Raw genomic sequence first — 6,212 nt, forward strand, 5'->3', positions numbered from 1 at the left:
ACCCAAGAATTTGGAATAATCCATTATTTCCTGTTTTATTTTTTTATTTTTATTTTTTTTCATGGCGATATCTTCCTAGAACTGAGCTCCGGTTGTAATATGGGCCAGCCCGTCTCCAGGACTTGATAGAGCTGTCATCCTGGGAATTCTCCTTACCATTCTACAGAATTAAACATCTTATTTTCTATATCCAGATCTCCCCTACCCCTTTTTTTTGGTCTTTTCTTTCTTCACTCACTTTTTTGTTTTCTTGAAGCACACCATTCAGAAGCATTGGAGGTGAAGTATTTGAAGCCTACATACTCTTCTGATTCTTCTATCTTTACTATGCTTGATCGTTTGGCTGGGTAGAAAATTCTATGTCAGAAATTGTCTCTCAGAATTTTGAAGGTTAGAAATCATTTTCCTTCATTTGACTTCTGGCTTTCAGAGATACTGTTGACAAGTCTGATACCATTTGATTTCTAACCCTTGCTTCTATCAAGATGTACCTTGTGTGTACCTTACATAGTTGTCATAATGACCTCCAAAATATCATATCTCACTTTATCTATAACATTGGATAACCTCCTTCCACTTTGACTTTGACTATGGGCCCAGCCATATGACCTACTTTTATCGAAAGGACAATAGCAAATATGAGGCAAGTAGATGTTTGAAAGGGCATTGGACAGGTTCTCCTGCTACTAAGAACCCTCTCATCACCCTTGTGAACAAATCCAGACTAGTTTCTTAGAAGACAAGAAACCGCGGGGAGAGCAGTTGCCCCATTCTGGGAAGTTCCAGACATGTGAGAAGGCAGTCTTAAGCCAGGCATGCAGTTCAGACCAGAAGAATTACCCAACCGACCCACAAATTGTTTTAAGTCACAAGTTTGGGTGGTATGATAATTAACAAAAGTGAACTAATATGCCTCCCTTCCTTTTTTAAAATTTAAATTCAAGTTAATGAGCATATAGTGTAGTATTGATTTCAGGAGTACAATTTAGTACTTCATCACTTACATATAACACCCAGGGCTCGTCTCAACAAGTGCACTCCTTAATGCTTGTCACCCATTTAGCTCACGCCCCACCCACCTCCTGTCCAGCAAGCCTCAGTTTGTTCTCTATATTTAAGAGTTTCTTATGGTTTGCCTCCCTCTCTATTTTTATCTTTCATTTTTCCTTCCCTTCCCCTATGTTCGTCAGTTTTGCTTCTTAAATTCCTCGTATCAGTGAGATAATATGATAATTGTCTTTCTCTGACTGACTTATTTCGCTTAGCATAATACCCTCTAGTTCCATCTACATTGTTGCAAATGGTAAGCTTTCTTTTGTGTGTGTGTGTGGCTGGGTAGTACTCCATTGTATATGTATACCACATCTTCTTGATCCATTCATCTGCCGATGGACAGTTGGTCTGTTTCAATAACTTGACTATCGTTGCTGCTAAAAACATTGGAGTACATTTTCCCCTTTTGTTTTATTTTTATTTTTTAAAGGATTTTATTTATTCATTTGAGAGAGAGAGAGAGGAGAGAGAGAGAACAAGCAAGGGGAATGGAAGAAGGAGAAGCAGGCTCCCTGCTGAGCAGGCAGCCTGATGGAGGGGCTTGACCCCAGGACCCTGAGATCATGACCTGAGCTTCCGGAGGCAGATGCTTAACCGACCGAGCCACCCAGGAGTCACCCATTCCCCCCTTTAATCAGCATTTTTGTATCCTTTGTGTAAATACCTGCTAGTTCAATTGCTGGGTTGTAGGGTAGTTCTATTTTTAACTTTTTGAGGAACCTCCATACTGTTTTCCACTTTTTGTACTTTTCACTGCACCACTTTTCATTCCCACCAACAGTGTGAGAAGGTTCCCCTTTCTCTGCATCCTCGCCACCAACTGTTGCTTCCTAAGTTGTTCATTTTAACCATGCTGACAGGCCTGAGGTGGTATCTAGTTGTGGTTTTGGTTTACATTTCCCCAATGATGAGTGATGTTGAACATCCTTTCATGTGTCTGTTAGCCATCCTGATGTCTCTGGAAAAGTGTCTAATCATGTCTTCTGCCCATTTCCTAACTAGATTATTTGTTTTTGGGGTGTTGGATTTGATAAGTCCTTTATCTTTATCTGATATGTCATCTGCAAATGTCTTCTCCCATTCCATTGGTTGCCATTAAGTTTTGTTGATTGTTTTCTTCATTGTGCAACATCTTTTTATCTTGGGGCACCTGAGTGGCTCTGTTGGTTGGGCATCATCTCTTGATTTCAGCTCAGGTCATGATCTTGGGGCATGCAGGGTCATCGAGCCCTGCATTGGGCTCTGTGCTGGGCACGGAGCCTGCTTAGGGTTCTCTCTCTCCCTCTTCTCCTCCCTCTCACCCCTCCTCCAATTTGCATGCATGCTCTCTCTCTTAAAAAAGAAGAAGGAGAAGAAGAAGTAAAAGAAGAAGGAGAAGGAGAAGCTTTTTATTCTGATGAAATCCCAATCGTTCATTGTTGCTCTTGTTCCCCTTGCCCCTGGAGATATGTCTAGCAAGAAGTTGCTGCGGCCGAGGTCAAAGAGGTTGTTGCCTGTGTTCTCTTCTAGGATTTTGATGGATTCCTGTCTTTAATTTAGCTCTCATCATTTTGAATTTATTTTTGTTAATGGTGTAAGAGAGTGATCCAGTTTCATTCTTCTGCGTGTGGCTGTCCACATGCAGTTTCCCTACCACCATTTGTTGAAGAGACTGCCTTTTTTCCATTAGGTATTCTTTCTTGCTTCGTCAAAGATTAGTTGGCCATACAGTTGAAGGTCCATTTCTGGGCTCTCTATTCTGTTCCATTGATGTATGTGTCTGTTTTTGTGCCAGTACCATACTGTCTTGATGATGACAGCTTTGTAATAGAGCTTGAAATCCAGAATTGTGATGTCTCCTGCTTTGCTTCTCTTTTTCAGCAATACTTTGGCTATTCAGGGTCTTTTCTGGTTCCATAAAAATTTTAGAATTGTTTGTTCTAGATCTCTGAAAAATGCTGGTGTCATTTTTATAGGGATTTCATTGAATGTGTAGTATAGACATTTCAATAATATTTGTTCTTCCAATCCAAGAGCATGGAATGTGTTTCCGTTTCTTTGTGTCTTCAATTTCTTTCATAAGTGTTTTATAGTTTTCAGAGTACAGATCTTTTCACTCTGGTTAGGTTTATTCCTAGGTATCTTACAGTTTTAGGGACAATTATAAATGGCATTGATTCCTTGATTTCTTTTTCTGCCACTTCATTATTGGCAATACATTTTCTAGAATCTTTTTAGGAACTCTTAGGATCTTCTCCTTATCCCTACTGTTTGGAAATGTCAGTGATGAGTTTTTATGTGGATTTTTTTTTTTTTTGCATCAACTGTGTTGGATATTCTGTGGTCTCTTTCACTCTGGAGACTCATTTTTGTTTTAAGCTTTAATCCCTACTTTCCATCTCTGTCTTTATTTCTTATACTTTGGGGGACATTGCTTCAATTATTAATTTTTAAAAATATAATATATTTGCAATTTCTAATTTTTTTCTGTAATTTTTATAATATTTTGTTCTTTCTTTCCATAGATACAGTATCTTCTTATTTCTCTGTGGATATTATAGTGAGAGCTCATTTAGTGTATGTTTTTCTGTTTATGCAGTTCTATTTTTGTTTGATTATTTTGATCTCTGTCTTTTGGGTTAGAGGCTCTCCTCAAGTACTCAGTGACTTTTAACTACTCATAACTAAACGTAAAGCACTAAATGTATAGTAATTAATGTTACTAAATGTAGTAATAACTAAATGTAAAACTTGTTGGAAATCCTGTATATTGGGCAGAGTTTGTGAATTGGTGTCCCTTCTCTTAGAATGACTACGTGTAGTCTACTCATTATGTCATAGGGCTAAAAAAATGTGAACATCTGTGGGGCTTTCCTCTTGGGTCAGGCAGTTTCCCCACAAAAAACTCTCTATTATCCTATGAGGGGTGGTGGAGTAGGGTTCAGTGTAACTGCCAACATTCTGGGAGCAGAGCAGGTAAAGGGTTTGCAGGTGTTCTTCATCCAGGATAACAGCTTCCCTATCGTCTGGAGAGTGTCTTAACCTCACCCTTCATGCTTGTGCTCTGAAGTCAAGGACACAGCTTCTTGTGTCTCTCTAGGGAGTAAGGATCTCATCTTCTCCCTTTCAGGTTCCTGGCTCGTCTAATTCCCCGAGCCTCCCTGGATTCTGCCCCTGGAATTAATTGTCTTGCCTCTTGGTTTTTCCTCTTGCAGTCACTGACCTTTTGGCTTTATTCTGTCTGCTAAATGAGTTTATTAGTATCCATAATTTTGTTGCCAATTCTCACTGTTCCTGTCTCTTCCTTCATTCTTTTTGTTCCTATGAATTTATAAGTTGGAAAAAAAATTTTTTAAATTCTCATTTTAGCGAGGTATTGGTGGGCGATGGTTGTATGCAGTCTGTCTTGATTCATGGAAACCTGTAGTCAGCTCTTGATATGAGTGGTGACCGCAGTTGAAAGCCTGGTTAGCAGAATTTGAGCATAGATTATTATGCTGATGGTCAGAGTCAATGCATCTACCCTGCTCAGTTATTACTTTATAAAAAAAAAAAATTTGTTATCTGAAGGTAACTGCCCACCCCAGCTGTTTTATTGTAAAGCACATTGCCTAGGATTTGTCAAAATATGTATATATTTACTGTGCTCTTTGTCCTTTCCACATGATCTGAAGGAAAAGAACTGGAGCAGCGACAGACGAAACACCACGCTGTTTGCTTGTTTGAATATGGAATTCTGCCCTGGTGGATGCGAATCCAGGTCAGCACTATTTACAGAAGAGCACATGGTGTTTTGTCTCAATGAGCAGGAAAATGTTTTGTGATAAAATGTGGTAAAAGCTTGTAGTTTTTTTCCAACTAAGCAGTAAAAGGAATTACACAATGCAAAATGATAAATAAAAAGTTCTATGAGTCATCTTTAATGTGGGGAAAATGTGCAGCCAGCACAGAAAACAGTGTTTTTCCTGCATGTTAAAAATAAAATTGGATGCACTGCAACCAAAATCATTAACAGCATGTCCCAGGAGCTCAAAAAACCGTGAGACTTTATGGAGTTCAATGGAGTTCATGCTTTTTATCGAAATGGTGGGGACGATAATGTAAAAACTGTTGATTTTATTCTTTACAAAGTCATGTTTATCGAGGAATAACTGGCAGTAAAATTCACTGTCTTTAGTGTATGTTCTATGAATTTTGACAGAAACACTCAGTGATGATCCGTCACATAAAACTTTCCCATAATTCCCTTCTGCTCCCCCACCCCAGTCCCTGGCAACCACTAATCTGTTTTCTGTTCTTATAATTCTGCCTTTTCCAGAATGTCACATAAATGGAACCATACCATACACAGAATTTGGACTCTGGCTTCAACATTTGTATATAGGCTTTTTATGTGAACATAAGTTTTTGTTTCTCTGGGATAAATGCCCGGGAGTGCAATTGCCGGGTTAAATGGTAGTTGGTTATTTGGGTTTTAAAGAAACCACCAAACTGTTTTTCAGAGAGGCTGCACTATTTCACATTCTCACTGGCTATGTGGGAGTGATGCAGCTTTGATTTATTTTTTTTAAATTTCAGTGTTTAAACTGCTGAAATTCACTAGGAGATACACTCCAGAGACTCACTAGGTTTGAAATGTATGGGCTGTTAAGAATGTTTTACTTTTGGAAGTGTTATAACAAATGAAACTCCAACATAAACTAAGTCACCCACAAAAGGGAAAACAAAAATCATGCTAGCCTACTCTTTCTCCCTAGAAACTTTAAACACCAGAATACAAGGGAGTAATGAGGTTTACAAAGTCTTCAGCTTTAAAGGAAACCTTTAAGTACCCATATTCCTATGGTGCTCAGCAAGCTCTTTGATTTTAATTCAGTGTTAAAGAACCAAAAAAGAAAAAAAGAGAGAGAGAGAGATGGCTAGGTATTCTGTCGGGGATACCCTTCCAGGTTAGCTCTGGGAGCAGCAGAAAACTGATAGTAAAGAAACTTTTTTGTCCACAGAAATAGAAACACATTGTACACATCCAGATGATGCAACAAATTACTGCTCTGTGGATATCAACCAGTTTCACATCTATTTGTGCGTACATTTCAGCATTCCTGATTGCCTTGTGCTCTTCAGTTTTTAAAAAATATTTATTTATTAGAGAGAGCTCCGGTGCACAAATCGGGGGAGGA

This window comes from Martes martes (genome assembly GCF_963455335.1).
Source record: "Martes martes genome assembly, chromosome: 9".
Lineage (NCBI taxonomy): Eukaryota > Metazoa > Chordata > Mammalia > Carnivora > Mustelidae > Martes > Martes martes.